The sequence below is a fragment of the Rhinatrema bivittatum genome, chromosome 1 (genome assembly GCF_901001135.1).
Source record: "Rhinatrema bivittatum chromosome 1, aRhiBiv1.1, whole genome shotgun sequence".
NCBI lineage: Eukaryota > Metazoa > Chordata > Amphibia > Gymnophiona > Rhinatrematidae > Rhinatrema > Rhinatrema bivittatum.
The window spans coordinates 551,391,222-551,411,602 of NC_042615.1; positions in this window are offsets into that span (position 1 = coordinate 551,391,222).

Genomic DNA, 20,381 nt, shown 5'->3' on the forward strand with positions numbered 1-20,381 from the left:
TAGCCATGCTTCTTTATTTAGGATTCTTCTGACTAGTGCCCATATATTTTATATGATGCCCTCCAGTGAGTTTGCTTCTGATCAGGAATCTAAGCAGCGAGACCAGACTGACTTGACAGGTTTACCAGTCTGCAGTACTGAATGCTCGTTATTGATCACCAAATATTAGTTCAATTTGTAAAGTATCATGTGACAATTGGGGAACTCTATTTTTATGGATACATCTGAGAAGATCAGCTCCAGAATTTGATGTGTGGTGTATATCATGAGCTTTGAGTAGCCTTTGAAACTTATGATTAAACAACTGGAGCCTCCGTGGACAAGATTGATAGTTGTTTCTGGCTGTGAGGCATTGCCCCTAGTTTTCCCCTATTTACCTGTGCACAACCAGGCTAGATGCCTAGTCTACCTTAAATGTCTTAAGGAGAGTATGCTCTAAGGGCAGGATCCTGCGGGGCAGGTGGACCTCAGAGGGTGAAACCAGCGACTGGGGAATAAGAGCTGGGATCCAGGTGGGGATCACCAGACCAGGCCAGATCTTTGGGAGGAAAGCAGCTCCTGTATGCAAAACTGTCCAAATATTGAGCTGAGACAAAGCAACACACTGTAAGTAAGGGGTGTACACTGTCTGAGGATCATCTCCCTACCGAATCCTAGGATGCCATTTCCCAGCTTTAGCAGGCATTGGGCCAATATGTGGCCTTTGCCTGCACAATACAGGCAGAAGCCTAATTGCCTGCAGCGGAGTCTCTTTGGGCGCTAAGCGGCTGCGACCCAGCTGCATGTGGTCTTTGGATGTAGTGGTGATGGGAGATGCAATAGCTGGTGGCAACAACATCAATTGGAATCAGAGTGCCAACATAATGGCTCTGCGAGCAGGTCAGATCTCTCTTGCTTGTTGCTGGGAGGTCTCAGGCTGTTAGCTCATATTTGATTCTGGGGGACATGCCCTCCAGGAAAATAGCACGAAGGCAGTCCTCCCATCAGTTAAGTTCTATCGCCAGGGTCTAGAACTCAATGGCGAACTCTGCTAGAATCCGGGTGCCCTGGCATAGGTGGAGAAGTTCTGATCCCATGGTGGCCAACTGGCCTGGTTCTTCGAAGACTGTTTTGAAGATAGCTGTGAATTGCTGAAGATTGTGTAGCAGGGGATCCAAACACTCCCAGAGGGGAGATGTCCAAGCCAGGGCTTTCCCATCCAGGGAGAGAGAGGATGTCCATCATCTTCACCAGATCATCTGGGAAAAGTGCTGCCTGTAACGTGAAGTGCATATAGCACTGGTTCAGGAAATTATGGCAATGCTTGGGGGTCCTCAGCTTACCACAGAGGAACTGGCAGCTGCAGTATGGGGCAGCTAGGTGCCGTGGGTACTGGTGATACAGGCGGAGGAGGCAACAGTGCTGCCAATGCTGCGGCCATATATAACCGTGTGGAGAGGCACTCCATGGATGCTGCCAGAACTTTCAGAAACTTTTGCCCTTCCTGAATTTGTGCACCAGGCCTGGAATGCATTGCAAGGCTGTGACGTCCACCAGGTCATGGCCTCAGTAATCTGTTGTAGACTTGGACTCTTGGGCCAAGGTGGAATTGGCACAACCTGCAGGGAGGAGCCTTGCAGGTCCCCACCTTTGGCTGACAGAATGAGATGAGGCAGAGGCCCAACTGGAGCCTTGCCTATACTAGCCCATGTTTCCCTTAGGTTGAGCCCTTGTGTGCCGGCAGGTCTTAGGACGAGGCCTCCGCTGAAGGGTTGGCAATCCATAGGAGTTTGTGGTGAACCAGAGGAATCTGAGGCAAGGTCAGGGCAGGTGGCAATCAGAAATGTCCAGTAACAGGTAGAGGTTGGTGGCAGACAGTGGCAGGTGGCATGCAAGGAAGGTCCAGTACTCAGGCAGTGGTCGGTGACAAGTGGCATTCAGTAGCCTAGTGGTTAGAGCAGAAAGCTACGAACCAGGAGACCAGGGTTCGAGTCCAGCTGTTGCTCCTTGTGACCTTGGGCAAGTCACTTTCTCACAGGACAAGCAGGATGGTAGTCCTCACATATGGGTGACATCATCAGGATGGAGCCCAATCACAGAAAACTTGTCAGTTTCCAGAACTTTGACTGGCCCCTACTGGGCATGCCCAGCATGCAACTAACCCTGCAGCCAGCAGGGGTCCCCCTTCAGTCTTCTTTTTTCCGCGCAGCAGTAGCCTCGCTGTCTAGGAGCTCTGAAGAGATTCCTGACAGGAATTTTCCTCACGGACTTATTTAAAATTATTTTGCCCCACAGGGGTCCCTCTAACTTTTCTCAGGCTGCGGTACTCCGGTAAGTTTTTCACCGTTTTTCGTCGATTACCATCGAGTTTGGCCCTCGCGGCCTACTGGCCATCGACCGTACCGTGGCTTGATTTTTCTTTGGCCATGGTATCAGATTTTCATCGGTGCCCGGACTGTACTCGCACCATGTCTATCACAGACCCTCATGGAGTCTGTGTAATGTGTTTAGGCCATGAGCATGATGTCCTGACTTGCACCAAATGTGCCCTCATGACACCAAAAGGTCGCAAAGCCAGAATGGAGAAGATGGGACTCCTTTTCCGTGCTCACACCCCGATGCCTTCCATCGCATCAACGTCATTGGAACCGGCACCGTCGAAGTCGCACCACCATAGACAACCGTCCGGTGACCGCCCGCCATCGACATCTTCACGGCCATTGACTCCCATTTCTCCCCCTCAAGATCGAGGGGATCGAAGGGAGAAACATCGCCATCGGCATCGTAAGTCTTGGACCGTCGAGGGAGCAAAATCATCGACCTTGCCACCGTCCGAGCCACCATCGAAAAAGCCCCGTCCAGGAACGGCACTGACCGCTCCTGCGACCGGGACATCGAGGCCACCCTCACCTGATCGGGGTTTGGGAGTCGCGATTCTGCCTGTATAGGTGGTCCCTCCGACTGTGCCTCAGCCTCCCTCTTCCGTCACGGAGCCGGAGCTCATTGCCCCAGGTCTCCGGGAAGAACTGGACCGGCTGGTCCAGGAGGCCATCGACAAGGCGATGCAATGACTCCAGGTCCCTCCGGCACAGACACCGGCACCGAGAGTGGAACCAGTCACCGACCCGATTCCAGCAGCGCTGGCACCGCTGCTATCCCGAATGGAGGTGCTCATGACTGCCCTTCCACCGGTAATTTCCAGGTCTCCGATGGCCCTGGTGCGCTCCCCGATGACAGCTTCATTGGGAGGAGAAACACCGTTTCGCATTCCTTCTTCGGGGGTATTGCCTCGGCCATCGATGCCATGTCATCCCTCGCCACCGATTCATTCATCGGGAGCAATACGCACATCGGCGCCATCGATGCCGGCACAGATGCCCCCCAGGGCGTCCACGGTGCCCCCGGTGATTCCTTCGATTTTCTCTGAGCCCCAGCCGGGCCCTTCGGGTATCCAACCCCCTTCTCGTCCTACAGGTCAGCCTGCTGATCCTTATGACACCTGGGGTGATGATACTTCCACAGACACCGATGATTTACCTTCACCTCCTTCTCCTACTGAAAGTAGAAAGTGTTCTCCTCCAGAGGACCTCTCTTTCATTAATTTTGTGAAGGAAATGTCAGAATTGGTCCCTTTCCAGCTTCAGACGGAGCAAGATGATAGGCACCAAATGATGGAGCTTCTCCAATTCCTGGATGCCCCTAAAGTGATCACTTCTATTCCCATTCATCAAGTTCTTCTTGACCTCCTCAAAAAGAACTGGGAAAACCCTGGATCCATTGCCCCAGTACACAGAAAGGCTGATACTACTTATCTGGTACAGTAAGCCCCTGGCTTTCAAAAATCTCAGCTCGACCATCACTCAGTTGTGGTGGAATCGGCTCAAAAGAAAGCAAAAAGGACGAAACCACACTCATCTACCCCTCCTGTCAAGGAACACAAGTTCTTTGACAGGAAACCCTGCCTGACCAATTTCAAGAACATCTTTAAACCCTTGTCAACAAGGGGTTTGAGGCAGGAAAGCATGAGATAAGAACAGCTTACGATATCTTCAACACCTCCACTAGAGTGTCTGCAACTGCCATTTCGGCAAGATGCTGGGCCTGGCTCAAGTCTTCTGACCTTCGCCCAGAAGTACAAGACAGGCTGTCTGACATGCCCTGTATAGGAGATAATCTGTTCGGCGAACAGATTCAGCAAATAGTGGCTGAATTAAAGGACTATCATGAGACCCTCAAACAGCTCTCATCGATACTTTCTGACTTCCCTTCTAGACAGCCCTTCAAGAAGGACTCTAAGAAGTCATTCTTCCACCCAAGGAAGTACTATCCTCCACCAACAAGGTCCCGAGTTACGAGGCCTTATCAAAAATCTCAGCCTCGCCAGCCCCGGAAGCAAAAGCCGCAAGCAGCTCCCCAGCCGGGGCCTGCTTCAGGTTTTTGACTTTCCCTTTGAGAGCAGCAGCCTGATTCCTCTGCCAGGCATACCAGTGGGAGGTCGATTGTGCCACTTTCATGGCATGTGGCAATCAATCACAATCGACCAATGGCTGCTAGCAATCATTGCTCAGGGTTACCACCTGAACTTTCTTGCTCTTCCACCAGAATCACCACCTCGACAAGTGTGGAGAGTAACCGACCACTCTGTCCTTCTGGAGCAGGAGGTTTCCCTTCTTCTCCAGTTAAGGGCAATAGAACCCGTCCCTCTTTCGCAACAAGGCCTAGGGTTCTCATTTTTTGATCCCCCAAAAAATCCGGGGGGCTTCATCCAATTCTAGATCTACCTTGGGCTCGCTTCTACCTCTTCTACAAAGACTCTCGTGAAGCTTCGTCAGGACAAGGGAACCATGATCCTAATAGCACCTCACTTGCCACGCCAAGTGTGGTTTCCCATACTCCAGGATCTCTCCATCCGCAGGCACATTCCCTTGGGAACGCACCCGCTTCTGATCATTCAGAACAACTGATGTCTACGCCATCCCAATCTTCAGGCCTTGTCCCTGAGGGCATGGATGTTGAAAGGTTAATTCTTCAACCACTTAACCTTTCAGATTCGGTTTCTTGTGTCCTGATTGCTTCACGAAAGCCTTCTACAAGAAAATCTTATTCCTATAAGTGGAAAAGGTACACATCATGGTATTCTTCGCAATCCCTTTTCCTGTCCAATCCCAAGGTTTTTGGACTATCTCTGGCATTTATCGGAATCAGGTCTAAAGACCTCTTCCATCAGAATGCATGTCAGTGCGGTAGCCGCCTTCCATAAAGGTGTCGGGGATGTCCCTATATCGGTACAACCCCTCGTAACATTTTTTTAAAGGCTTGCTCCATATCAAACCACCTTTATGTCCTCTGGCCCCTTCTTGGGACCTTAATCTGGTTCTCGGGCGGCTCATAAAACCACCCTTCGAACCTCTTCACTCCTGTGACCTAAAATATCTCACATGGAAAATGATTTTCCTTTTGGCTATCACTTCAGCTCGCAGGGTTAGTGAGTTACAGGCCCTAGTTACCTATCCGCATTATACTAAACTCCTGCAGGACTGGGCGGTACTCCGCACTCACCCTAAGGTTTTGCCTAAGGTAGTTTCGGAGTTTCACATTAATCAATCAATCATACTACCTATCTTCTTTCCCAGGCCCCACTCCAACCCAGGGGAACAGGCTCTGCATACCCTTGACTGTAAACGGGCTCTAGCGTTCTACCTAGATCGTACAGTTGCCCACAGGAAGAGCACTCAGTTATTTGTGTCTTTCCATCCCAACAAACTAGGGCAACCTGTGGGTAAGCAGACTCTCCTCCTGGTTGGCGGACTGCATATCTTTTTGCTATCAGCAAACAGGCATTCCTTTTCAAGACCATTTAAAGCACACTCTGTGAGGGCCATGGCGACTTCAGTAGCACACCTACGATCGGTGCTGCTTCCTGACATTTGCAGGGCTGCCACCTGGAGTTCTCTCCACACTTTCGCAGCCCACTATTGCCTAGACGAAGCCGGAAGACAAGATTCCATCTTCGGCCAATCTGTCCTGCGTAACCTATTTCCAAAGTGACGTGCCAACACCCTTCCGCCTACCCGGTGGGGTTCAGGATACCCTCTACCAAATTGCACCCCAGTTGTTGTGCCTGTTGCACGCCGTTGGGTACATTTGGTGCATGTTCGGACATCCTCAGCTCGGTACTCACCCATATGTGAGGACTACCATCCTGCTTGTCCTGTAACAGGTGTTCTCACAGGACAGCAGGATGTTAGTCCTCACGAAACCCGCCCGCCGCTCCGTGGTGTTGGGTTCGTAACGTTTTGTTTTATTTTTTTGGCACTGCCTCTAGCTATCAAATAAGACTGAAGGGGGATCCCTGCTGGCTGCAGGGTTAGTGCCATGCTGGGCATGCCCAGTAGGGGCCAGTCAAAGTTCTGGAAACTTTGACAGAAGTTTTCCGTGATTGGATTCCATCCTGATGATGTTACCCATATGTGAGGACTAAAATCCTGCTGTCCTGTGAGAACACCTGTTACAGGTAAGCAACATTTGCTTTACCCTCCATTGCTTCAGGTACAAACTTAGATTGTAAACCCTCTGGAATACTTGAATGTAATCCACTTTGAAGCACTGAAAAAAGTGTGAAAAGCGGAATATAAATCCAAATAAAAGTCAAGGAAGGTCCAGTACTCAGGCAGTGGTCAGTGGCGATCGAGAGAAATCCAGGAAGCAGGCTGAGGACAATACCAGGTATCCCTCCAAGGGAAGGCAGATGGATAGCCAGGGCAGGAAGAGAAGGAGCAAACAGACGAACTGAAGACTTGACTACAAGAAGAAGACCACAGGACCGGAGGAAGAACTGAAAACCAAACAAGACCAGGAACTGAAGACATGAAGAGGACCAGGAACTTGGGAATGCTGTAGCAACTCACTCTACAAGGCTGTAGCGAGACCTGTTGCCGAGGCATGAATTGCAGGGGAACAGGGTGTTTTATGGCCCAAGCATTGTGATGTAATGTGAGGGCACTACTGCCGATTTTCTGCCATGAACCTTTAAATCTGTGCACATTGGGCTCATGTGCACCTAAGGGTGGCCGTGGTTGAAGTTGGCAGTGTCTCCTCTAGTGTTGCATTGGACTTGCTGAAACGTGACAGCCTGCTGCACATCTGTGTTGGAGATCTTTGGCAAAATCGGTGCTTTTTAAACTATTTCCCTTAAAAGAATAAGTTAATTTCTTGATGCAAGCAACTTTGAATATCTGACAATGCCAGTTTGGAATAGAAGGTATACTTTTCTAAAACGTAACAATAGTAAACCTGGCTGCCAGCACCATGTGCTGGTTTGTTTTATTTTGAGTTTTGTTGTATTTTATGTGATGGATTATGTGTTTTATTGTTTTTATGTTCTAGTTTTAAATTATATTTATGGATTATGTATGTAAGTATTGTAAGTCACCTAGAGTTTGTCACTAGGTGACAAATATAATAATAAATGTGAGAGATTAAACTCTTTGCTTTAGATACTACTTGTAAGTCATCCAATGACCCAAAAATTCAAGCGCAGGAGATAGGTGAAGAACAAAACCCACATCTCAGAAAATCTGTACCCCAAAATTTTCAACTAGAGCTATGTCCACTATAGGTGGATATGACAATGGTGAAGCCTGCATCCTCTCCAGCACTTAGGAGTCAATAAGGGGGTTAATATTATGGAAAAATTGAGGAAATCTGTATGTATAGTGACGAAGTCTAAGTAGAGGGCCAGAAGTCTATCACATCTTTCTATGTTACATATGGATTGTCTAATTTTAATTGTATAAAAAATACCCTGTTTCATCAAGTAACTTCAATAATTCTTTATAAAGATCAGAAATCACTTGCTTCTTTATATGATTATCCCACAATATGCATTTAATCTGATTCTGTTGTCTTGGGATCCAGCCCTTAAGTCTGCCATTTGATTAGAAACTGCTAATCTGACTATACATGGTTAAATTGCTATCAGTGATCACCTACTTATCACAAAGATATTCAAGTGGTTGTATTTGAATAGCTAACCAAAGCTACCAAGGAAACCATAAGTATTCTCTTTCCACCTGTCCGTGGCCAGAAAAAAGGTTGTATGGAAATAGATAAATTGTTCTGAACTAAAGGATCATTGAAATAACACTCCACCACTGCTACCCATTTTTGCCTATGCTGTATGCCGTATTGACAATGTATGCGATATGACAGGATTGTTTCTACATATAAATATAATCCGAGCTCGTGTAGGACTGTGGATAAGTAAGTGTGCCAGGTCTCTGTCTACAAGAAAAGAATGCTTGATCGTAAACTAAGTAGAAGAAAGACGGAGAGAGCCAATCTTTCAAAACAAGCCAGATGGAAGACCAGTAATACAAATGACTATTAGCAAATCTATGTCTCCAATGAAATTTGGAAGCCATAGGCTGTTGAGCTTTATGGGTGGAGGTCTTCTGTTCCATATAAAAGTGAATATAGCTCGGTTTAAGGCTGTGAAGACTTTAGCAAGAACAGCCACGGCATATACTGAAAAGAAATACATTAGTCTGGGCAGCATTTTAAGAGTGTTTATCCTATCATAGCAAGACACAAGGGACCATTATTTCAGGTGGTTAGGTCCTTTTTTAATCTATGCAATTGTATGCATATAATTGCTTTTAAAAATATTGCATTGTTTCCTGATCACAACCAGCCTATGGTACAAAAAACAGTCTGTTTTTAAGTGTAAAACTACAAAGACAAGGGATAACAAACCTGGGACCATCTGGAAAAAGCTCCGATTTGTTGAAATGTAGCTTATACCCCAAACCATATCATATGAAGACAGTAAATTTAACACATGGGGAGCTGATGTCTTAGGAAATGGTATGAACCACAGCACATTGTCATCTACAATGATAATTTGTGCAAGGTGCCACTGATAATAAGGCCATGAATACCTGTGGCTTCCCTTATTCATTGGGCCATAGCCTCTATAATTATGTTAAGAAAAAAGGAAACAACCTGGTCTTATACCCCTGAAAATTGGGACATGAGCTATTGAAACTCCATTACCAGTGACTGGGCTGGGGAATCTGAGTAAAAAGCTTGCACCCAGGCAAGAAAGACAGAAGAGAACATTCTTTGGAACAGAGCATAAAGGGCCCGGGCCCCCAATGAAATGCTTTTTTGGCATCCAAGGATAGAAATGCCTTGTTGGGCAAGATATTTTACTTGATTCTGCCCATTTGATGATAAGGCATCTGGTATTACTCATTGAGACCCTACCCTTCATAATCCTGGATTGGTCAGGGTTGACCAAAACCGTGAACAACTTTTCAAAACACAACTGCAAAATTTTCACTAATACCTTAAAATTTACATTGATCAGTGATATGTGTCTATAACAGGGGTGGGCAATCTTGAGGGCCATAAACTAGTTGGGGTTTTCAGTGTATCCCTAATGAATATGCAAGAGACAGATTTGCATGCACACTGATGCAATTGTATACAAATCTATTTCATGCATATTCATTAGGGTTATCCTAAGAACCAGACCTGTTTGTGGCTCTCAAGGACTGGAAATGCTCACCTCTAGTCTATCAGAACCACAATTGAGCTAGTCTCTTCCTTTTTGGTTCAAATCAATAATTTTGGCTTCCAGTAAGTTACCAGAAGAGTCAAGAGAGTTTGGCATGGTTAAATAGCTCATGCAAAAAGAATGATAGGAAAGACAATTCAATATAGAAGCGATCAGATGCAGGGCACTTACCAGCTTTATAAATCTCAACCAAAGAGTTGGGTGGGGCCAAAAATTCCTTTTTCCTCAGTTAAGTAAACTTTGTTCAGAAAGAAGTTTGAGTGCAACGGACCTTGATTGTTCAGGTGCATACAATTTTGTATAAAAATGTTTGAAAGCATTGGAGATTTCCCTCAGAAAACAAGTAATCCTTCCACCAAGATCTCTTAATTTACACAGATTCATGGCCTGCTGTCTTTTCTATTTAATCTTGGCCAAATGCTGCCCTGTTATATCCCATGCTGATAAAATTTCTGTTTAGAAAATCAGAGATTTCTCTATCATAAGAACATAAGAAATTGCCATGCTGGGTCAGAGCAAGGGTCCATCAAGCCCAGCATCCTGTTTCCAACAGAGGCCAAAACCAGGCCACAAGAACCTGGCAATTACCCAAACACTAAGAAGATCCCATGCTACTGATGCAATTAATAGCAGTGGCTATTCCCTAAGTAAAATTGATTAATAGCCATTAATGAACTTCTCCAAGAACTTATCCAAACCTTTTTTGAACCCAGCTACACTAACTGCACTAACCACATCCTCTGGCAACAAATTCCAGAGCTTTATTGTGCGTTGAGTGAAAAAGAATGTTCTCCGATTAGTCTTAAATGTGCTACTTGCTAACTTCATGGAATGCCCCCTAGTCCTTCTATTATTCGAAAGTGAAAATAACCGAGTCACATCTACTCATTCAAGACCTCTCATGATCTTAAAGACCTCTATCATATCCCCCCTCAGCCGTCTCTTCTCCAAGCTGAACAGCCCTAACCTCTTCAGCCTTTCTTCATAGGGAAGCTGTTCCATTCCCTTTATCATTTTGGTTGCCCTTCTCTGTACCTTCTCCATCGCAACTATATCTTTTTTGAGATGCGGCGACCAGAATTGTACACAGTATTCCAGGTGCGGTCTCACCATGGAGCGATTATAGAGGCATTATGACATTTTCCTTTTTATTAACCATTCCCTTCCCAATAACTCCTAACATTCTGTTTGCTTTTTTGACTGCTGCAGCACACTGAGCTGATGATTTTAAAGTATTATCCACTATGATGCCTAGATCTTTTTCCTGGGTGGTAGCTCCTAATATGGAACCTAACATTGTGTAACTACAGCAGGGGTTATTTTTCCCTATATGCAACACCTTGCACTTGTCTACATTAAATTCCATCTGCCATTTGGATGCCCAATCTTCAAGTCTTGCAAGGTCCTCCTGTAATGTATCACAGTCTGCTTGTGATTTAACTACTCTGAATAATTTTGTATTATCTGCAAATTTGATAACCTCACTCTTCGTATCTCTTCCCTCTCTGTTTTTCAGCTCTTCTCTGGTCATAGTATATTTTACTGGAACCAAGTCTCTTATGCTTCCTAGAGACAAGAGCATATCTTAAAAAAAAAAAAAGAGGGGGTCATAGACACATGGAACAATTTCCTAATTGTAAGGGGAAAAACAATATCTGAATTCAGAGGCATAGGGATAGGCACAGGGAAAGTGGTCAGAGATCAAGTTTAGCTTATATCAAGAGTAGGCAACTCTGGTCCTAGTGTGCCAGAAACAGGTCTGGCTTTCAGGACCTCTATAATGAATATGCATGAGGTCTGTTTGCATGCACTGTCTCCATTGTGTGCAAATATATCTCATCCAAATTCTCTGTGGATGGCTTGAAAACTAGACTTGTTTGACAGTTTGTGGTTCTCCTGGGCCAGAGTTGCCTACCCTGGTCTATATCCACACTATATAAGAAATGCAATTCACATATACTGCATGTGCAATACTCATCATTTTGAGTAAGTTTAAATGTAAAATATGGGTGATGATCTGAGGATGGTACCTTCTTAGCCCTTGGGTGAAACTGACAATCTGTTTAATAGGGAAAGGGTTGAGTTGATACCCCACCATGTGACCCCACTAAAACAAAAAAACAAACGAAGTAGAAATAATCAGGGAAACTAAATGCATGTCTGCCTTTTTTTTTTTTTTTTAATCTGTTGTCTGTTTTTTGTAATATTTGATACACAGAGCACTTTAAAGAAGTCACGGCTCCCTTTCTCATGGAGAAGTCCTATCCACTACCTGTTCATTTGTTTTGGACTTGGGGCCAGTTGTACTAAGCCAGAGGTGGTCAATTGCAGTCCTCAAGAGCCACACACAGGTCTGTTTTTTGGGATAGCCACAATGAATATACATATGAGAGATTTCCAAACAATGGAGGGCAGCGTATGTAAATCTATTGTATATCCTGAAAAGTAGGCCTGTTTGTGGCTCATGAGGATCACAGTACTAAGCATTTTTCCTATAAGAGACAAAGTGGGAAGACCCTGTCATTACATGTGGTTTCTACTTCAACCTTTACCACTCTAGAAAGAGATCTTGAAACAGAGGTTTAAGTAACAGAAACTTGAGGTTTCAGTACATAAAACAATCCCTTAATTTGGCTGCACTCCTCTAAGTTCCATGCCAGGCATGTATTGTAAACTATACATACATGCCTAGCATATACAAACTTACACAGTGTCTCATATTAAAATTTACCTCATGGCCCAGGAAAAAACATTACCTTGGAAGTACAGTATTACAATATTCTGTAAAACAAATGGTAAATTTAAGATTAGATTAATCCAGTTTCATCATTTATGAACTTTCAAATAAAAAACATGGCATGTACTAACTAACTTCATAGGCAATAAGGTTAAGGGCTGACATCACTCACAGATAAGTTCTAATTAACCCAGTTCTCAAGTGTCAATTGGTTTTCATTCATAAGCACAATATATTAAACAGAAAGTAAATTTGAATGTCCTTTAAGCTTATAAATAATGTCTACATATGAAGGATCTATAAAACATAAAATGAATTTTAATATTCCCCTTCCAGCTCATACTGCAGTTTTATCAACACCTGTAAGAAAATTGTTTTTGTGATAGTTCCAAAGCTTAATCTTATTTCAGCATTTATCACCGTAAACTAGAGTTTTTATGACATTACCTATAGATGCAACAAGTCCCTGTCTTAAAAAGCTGCAGCCTTAGAGCTCTGTTTACCCAATTTGAGGCTGTAAAGGAGGCTGTGTTAAATAGCTGCAGGAAGGTTGAAAAAAAATGCTTGCTATTTAAAGCTGAAGTAGAGGCTATGTACGAGGCTGAATAGCAGTAAAGTGGGGATAGTAAGCATACAGTGAAGCAGTTGGGGTCTGTCTGGTATGAAGCCAGAGAATGCATTAACTACATTACAATATGCTTCCTTTTCAGATGTGCAAAATTGCTCAGGTGATATTGTTCCTCAAGTTATTAAATATTTCACAGATAGTCAATGGCAGGTAACAAGAGTTACCCTTAAAATTGTTACCATTATTTTCAATGTATACAGCTAAGAATGGGTCATACTGAGTTATAAGCTCAAGCAAACCAAAGTAGTTCCTATTGGCTGGGGAACCAAGTCTACAATTCCATGGAATGTCAGACAACTTTCAGAAATGTTTGTAACCAACAGCAATGATGTTTCAACTTTTCATATCAGTATTTTTCTTGACCAAATAACTCTTTTTCCAACTTTGTGTCAATGTGGCCTTTAGTTTGCCATCTTTGTAAATAGTCCTTCGTAGTTTGTCGGTTTTCATCGCCGTTTTCCTCGCGTGAGATGCCATGCTGCTAGTTTCCACTCACTGAAACCGGTGTTTTTCGATGAAGACTTTGGTGTTCCAGAGGCCCCCTGTTTTATAAATCTGTGAGTGAGGAGTGATTTATTAGAGTCCATTTGTCTATCTCCAAGTGCTTAACTTCCCATCTGCTCAGGAACAGTCCTGCACTCTCCAGCAAGCTCCTCCTTGCAGCGAGCATTTCCTTCGTAGACGGGCACACTTTCCCATTTAACCCTTACACACCTTGACAATCATCAAGCCTGGCACTACTCCTTGTGGCACCCCTTCACCAGCATGGACCCTGGGTCATTTATCACTATTCTCTGAATCTTAGTGCTTGACCCACTTCTCACCTAGCACTAATCAGTCTATCTTCCTTACCATTAGATTTTCTTATATTCCCCTTGCATTTCATTGATGAATCTTTTCTAACATTCAAGAGTAATCCATTGGTAATTACAACTCCTTAGATTCCATAGTCTAAAATGAGCCAATTTATCACAAGCTGTCATATATTCTGATTTGAAATTATCAAGAGCTCAATTACCAACAGGAATAAGATACTCTTTCCAATTAAGGTGATTGATTTCATGTAAACTGTGCAGTCACATTTCACTTTTTAATTATACTTGTTTCAAATGGAATATGAGGAAATTCTCATTTTATGTCTCGTTTGTAAAATGTAATACAACACGCATTTATCTTATCTGATGAAATGCCAGCTCTAATAATACTTTAACTATAATTTGAAAACATCCAATTTGTCAAAATACCTTGTCTCTTTTATGGTTATTCCTAGATGGCCTTGCTAACAGTTGTTCAGATATGAAAGGTAGTAAATGTAGAAATAATTGGACTATTTGCTTTAGCTAAACAGTTAACATCTCTGTTTCTTCACTGTTTTTTAAACCAAATACCTGTAGAAGACAAGACAAATTTTCTCAACTTGAGAATCATCGTTGCCAGTCATACTGATCTGGTCTATAGATCTTTCTCTATCTCTTCAGCTGGTGGGGTCTGGGGATCCCCACCAACCACACTGCTCCAGCCTATGCTTCTCTTTCTGTTCAGCTTGTGGTGCTTAGACATCCCCACTAGTCATGCTGTTTTCATCTCAGTCATTTTTTCTCCTGTACATTCAGTTTATGGATCTAACTTTCCTATAACCGATGTAAATTTCTGTTACCAGGAATTTTATGTGTGTAAACTCCATTAATGTGGAAATGGAAAAGGACACAGATGGACACCATCATCGTGAACATTTGCTCTTATTCTGCAGAACAGAATGCCTAAAAACTGACTGTATAAATTGAATAAAAGTGGGAAGAGAATGCATCCTTGTCTTACTCCTGTTTTAAACATACAGAATGTTGAATTATATAAAAGGTATCAATGGCAATCTGTCTATAAGCACAGTACCTCTCCAAAAAAGAGGTGAAGTACTGAAGGAGTGCTGACTTCAGATACTGCCTCTGCTGGTGGGTAAGTAGGACTAGCTGGGAAAGAGTGCTTAAATTCTGCAAAATAATTTGTTGGAGGGTTGAACTGTTACTGTTATGTATATTTAGTTTGCTGGCAAATGGTTTGAGAGTTTAAATTAATCCTGTGTGAAGTTTAAGGTTTGAATTTAATTCTAAGTTTATAATTTTGTGTGTACTGGGAAATAATCATTTGCTTTATAAGAAAGTGTGACAACTGATTCATGAGCAAGTTGTCACCAGTGTTTGCTTTCTTCTGACCCATCCCAGTCATATTTTTGTTGTTAATTGTTACCTCCATTAAGAGGAAAATCTTCAGAACAACATGCAATTAAATCTGATTTTAGTAATTAATTAATTTTGATCCTATTGCTAGTCATTTACTAACGTAAAACACACCTAATAAATTTAAACCACCTTACATTTAAAGAAACCCATTCCTTAAACAGTTTTAAAACAACTAAACAAAAGATGCAGACGGAGGTCTAGCACCGAGCTGGGGAATAACCAGTCTTTTGCACCGAGTGCCACATGTTAGAGGTTGTATGTGTGCACCTGGTGCAAAGAGTTACTGGATTTAAGAAAAAAAAAGTCTAATCTCTGGAGGCCAGATTGAGGTGCTAGGGCAGACAGAAAGACAAGAGGATTGTGATACATTTCAAAAGGACCTTTCAAAATTGGGAGATATCGGGCATGCAAATGTTAAATGAAATTTAATGTGGACAAGTGCAAAGTGATGCATTTAGGGAAGAGTAATCCAAATTATAGCTACACCATGCAAGGTTCCACAATAGAAGTCACTATGTAGGAAAAAAATCTAGGTAGAGTTGTTATGATGTTGAAATCTTCAGTTCAGTGTGCAGCAGCAGCCAAGAAAGCAAACAGAATGCTAGTAATTATTAGGAAAGGAATGGAGAATAAATTAGAGAATATCATAATGTCTCTATATTCTATATTCGACACGGTGAATCACTCCACTCTCCTTAAACAACTTTCGGACATCGGGATAACAGGTACGGCCTTCAAATGGTTCGACTCCTTTCTCACGAACAGAGGCTACAAAGTAAAGATTAATAATAAGGAATCTCCACTCATCAACACCACTAGAGGTGTTCCACAGGGCTCCTCTCTGTCTCCTACACTATTCAACCTATACCTTCTTCCCCTTTGCCAGCTGCTTACGAATCTTAAACTCAAACACTATCTCTACACCGACGATGTCCAAATCCTGATCCCAATAACCGAATCCCTCACAAAAACACTGAAGTTCTGGGACAACTGCCTCCAAGATATCAACGACCTCCTTACCACCTTAAACCTTGTTCTTAACACGTCTAAGACAGAAATGCTCCTTATATCTCTCAACCACAATGATAGCATACATCCAAGTCACATAAACACCCTGGTCAGCCAAGCAAGAGACCTCTGAGTTATAATTGATAACCAGCTAAATCTAAAAAAGTTCATCACCAACACAACCAAAGACTGCTTCTTCAAACTTCAGGTACTAAAAAGACTCAAACCGCTACTGTACTTTCAAGACTTCAGATCGGTACTCCAGGCCATTATATTCTCCAAATTAGATTACTGCAATTCCATTTTGCTAGGCCTTCCCGCCTCTTCCACCAAACCACTTCAGAATACAAAATTCGGCCGCTAGAATTCTAACAAACTCCAACAGAAGAGACCACATTACACCCATCCTAAAAAACCTGCATTGGCTGCCAGTAAACTTTAGAATTCTTCACAAGTGTCTCACCATCATCCATAAAACCATTTACAACAGAACACCCATCGATTTACACTACCCACTCACGCTGCACTTCTATTCTAGACCCATCAGAGAAGCATAGAAGGGCTCGCTACACCCCCCCCCCCCCACCCCAAGCCAAATCCACACATCTCTCATCCACCAAAGATCGAGCCTTCTCGACAGCGGCTCCAACCATCTGGAACTCCATGCCCCCAGACCTTAGACAAGAACCTTGCATACTGATATTATTACAGCCCTGAGTATATGATATTTACATATTTGAAATAATCCAGTCCTGAGTACATGTTTTATTATAATCCTGAATATTTGACTAGATATTATTTATTTCTGAGTTAGCCATGTCTCTGACTCTTCCTCCTCCCAGTTCATGTGCCCCTGTTTTATTGTAACTTTTGTTCACTTCGCCTATTGTTCATGTTGATGTTAATGTTTTTGCACCATTGTTTCTTGTAAACCGATATGATATGATTGGTATCATGAATGTCGGTATAAAAAAGCCCTAAATAAATAAAATAAATAAATATATTGCCTATCTTGAGTATTGTGTGCAGTTCTGGTCACTACATCTCTAAAAAAGATATAGCAGAATTAGAAAAGTTACAGAGAAGGGCAACCAAAATGATAAAGGGGACGGAATGATTCCCCAATGAAGAAAGGCTAAAGAGGTTAGGACTCTTCAGCCTGAAGAAGAGAGAGCTGAGGGGAGATATGATAGAGGTTTATAAAATAATGAATATGTGGGACAAGTAAACATTAATCAGTTGTTTACTCTTTCAAAGTGTATAAAGACTAAAGGACACAATGACATTACTAAGTGATACATTTAAAACTAATAAGAGAATATATATTTTTTTTTACTCAATGCAAAGGAATTCATTGCCAGAGGATGAGGTGAAAGTTATTAGTATAACTGCATTTAAAAAAGGATGGACAAGTTCCTAGAGGAAGAGTCCATAAACCATTATTAATGTGGAGTTGCTGTGTTATAGAGATTAAGTTGTTTCTCTGTACATAGTAACATAGTAATGACGGCAGATAAAGACCAAAATAGTCCATCTAGTCTGCCCAGCAAGCTTCCCAAGGTAGTAAATGCCGCTCCATTTATTTATTATTTACTGACATTTGATCTGAGATATCACATCAGTTTACATTTGGGTACTGTAGGGATTTTCCTATCCCCAGAGGGCTTACATTCTAAGTTTTGTTCCTGAGGCAATGGAGGGTAAAGTGACTTGCCCAAGGTCACAAGGAGCAACAGTGGGCCTTGAACCCTGGTCTCCACTAGGCTATTCCTCTTCCCCCTCCATGCAGGTTACCCCTCCAGCTTTTTTATTTATTCCCATCCTCTAGCCTTTAGGGATCCACAGTGTTTATCCCATGCCCCTTTGAAATCCTTCACAGTTTTAGTCTTCATCACTTCCTCTGGAAGGGCATTCCAGGCATCCACCACCCTTTTCAGTGAAGAAATATTTCCTGACATTGGTTCTAAGTCTTCCTCCCTGGAGTTTCAAATCGTGACCCCTAGTTCTAAATTGTTTCCAATGGAAAAGGTTTGTTGACGACCATGGATCATTAAAACCATTCAAGTATCTGAAGGTCAGTATTATATCACCCCTGCTCCTCCAGGGTATGCATATTAGGTTCTTCAATCTCTCCTCATAAGTCATTTGATGGAGACCACCCACCATTTTGGTCACCCTTCTCTGGACCGCCTCCATCCTGTCTCTGTCTCCTTTGAGATACGGTCTCCAGAGCTGAACACAGTACTCCAGGTGAGGCCTCACCAAGGACCTGTACAAGGGGATTATCACATCATGTGCTTTATATTAAAATGAATATAATACATGAGAAATATTAAAAGTTGTAAAATTTAAATTAATAGTATTATGGTAATGTATTGATTTCTCTAATTAGATATTGTTTCATATTACTTGAGAAAATTTAGTAGTTCTTTTGTATGTATGTGATGCTAAAAATCAAAACAAACCATGCCTTTAAAGGGGTGCAAGTCTCAGAAGTACCCTATAAATCCATACATGAAGCTTTAGCATGGTCCCCATTCCCATCTTGAGGGTAAACTTCAAAGTCATTTATAAGATTAAAAAGCAATTTCCCCCAAGTAAATTACATAACTGAAAATTGCCTACCTCAATGCAGGTAAAAGCATGAACATTGTTCTACAAGTCCCATACTTTCAGCTGCATTAAGATTTGGCGTTTTGGGGGGCGGGGGGGAGAGGAGGGAAGAAGGAGGAGAATAATGTGTGTAGATTGCATTTTCAGACCTACATGCATTATGTTCAATGAAAGAAGTGCCCAGAGAAAAATCAGGCGCAAACCTCTGTAACACTCTCTACATGGGCTTCTCACAGTTGCGATACAGCCACTACAGATAATACAAAATGCTGCAGCACAAATCCTGATGGGTATATCAATGCATGATTATATCATACCTGCTTTGTTTTTTTGTACTGGCTCCCAATCAAATGGCGTGTCTTCTGTAAGGTAGCCTTGATTCACAAAATGATTTACATCAACTCAGTCTGCAGTAATGGGTAAATTCTGTTCTGAGAATTTATAATCCATCACATTCTTTGAGATCAGAGAACAAATGTTTGCTAGAAGTCCCAGCGATGAAATTAGCACACCTGGAAATGACCAGAGAGAGAACTTTCTCCATAGCTGACCTTTGCTTTGGAACTTCCTGCTGGTTAATGTCCGAATGATTAAATACAACACAACCTTTCACAAGGCATTATCTAGGCTTTTAACATCAAGGAGGCCTAACTGCTGCACCTAAGTGAGGACATTTCTAATTTTCTAGTTTGTTTGTTTGTTTGTTTGTTTATTTATTTATTTATTTATTTATTTAAACATTTTTATATTAGTTGTGGACATCATGCCGGTTTACAGCAAAACTGGTTAAGTTTGGAAATTACATTTTAACAGGGGAATCAAAACTGGGCGGAGGGTAACAAGAAATAGAATAGAAAAGAAGTAACAGTAACATTAACATGGTTCCTCGGTGTGAAGAGGAGAGAGGATATCAAAATATGGTTCCTCAGTATGAGGAAGAGAGCGTAGACGCAAGGTGGTCTATTTTTATTGGAAACGGTCAGTGGTGGGCGGAGTTCAGCAGAGGTCAGTGGCAGGTGGAAGGCAATCAGAGTTGGCAGGTCTAGGCAGAAGTCAAGCGAGAAGTCCATCCAAGGGAGAGGAGGATGGAGGACACTGAAGACAGATAAGAAGGGAGACTGATCCACTTAATTTCTTGGCAATACAGATGTAAAATGTTTATTTTGTGTTTATATATTTAAATTATGAATTTTTTTTACGTACTCCATCTAGCTGATAGTCATAGTGGACTTACTGGTTTTCTTTGTTAAAGCTGGTTCCAAAAATCTGCTTTTTGCAGGTTTGATTGTTGCGGGCGTGGAGTCTTAGACCAAGTTGGTGTAACCTGCATAGAGGAGCCCTGCAGGTCCCCACCATCGGCAGGCAGTGCTGACGGTGACAGAGGCCCAAGTGGAGCTTTTCCTATACCAGCCCACGTTCCCCTTAGGTTGAGCCCTCGGATGCTGGGGCCAGCAGGTCTTAGGCATAGGCCTCTCTAAATAAGAAGATATCCATCGAGAAGATGTAGTTGCAGGCCAGGGTCTAGAGCAGAAGGACAGCAGCGTCTGGATAGAGTAGCGGTCAACAGCAGGCAGCGAGCAAGCAAAGTCCGGTTCAAAC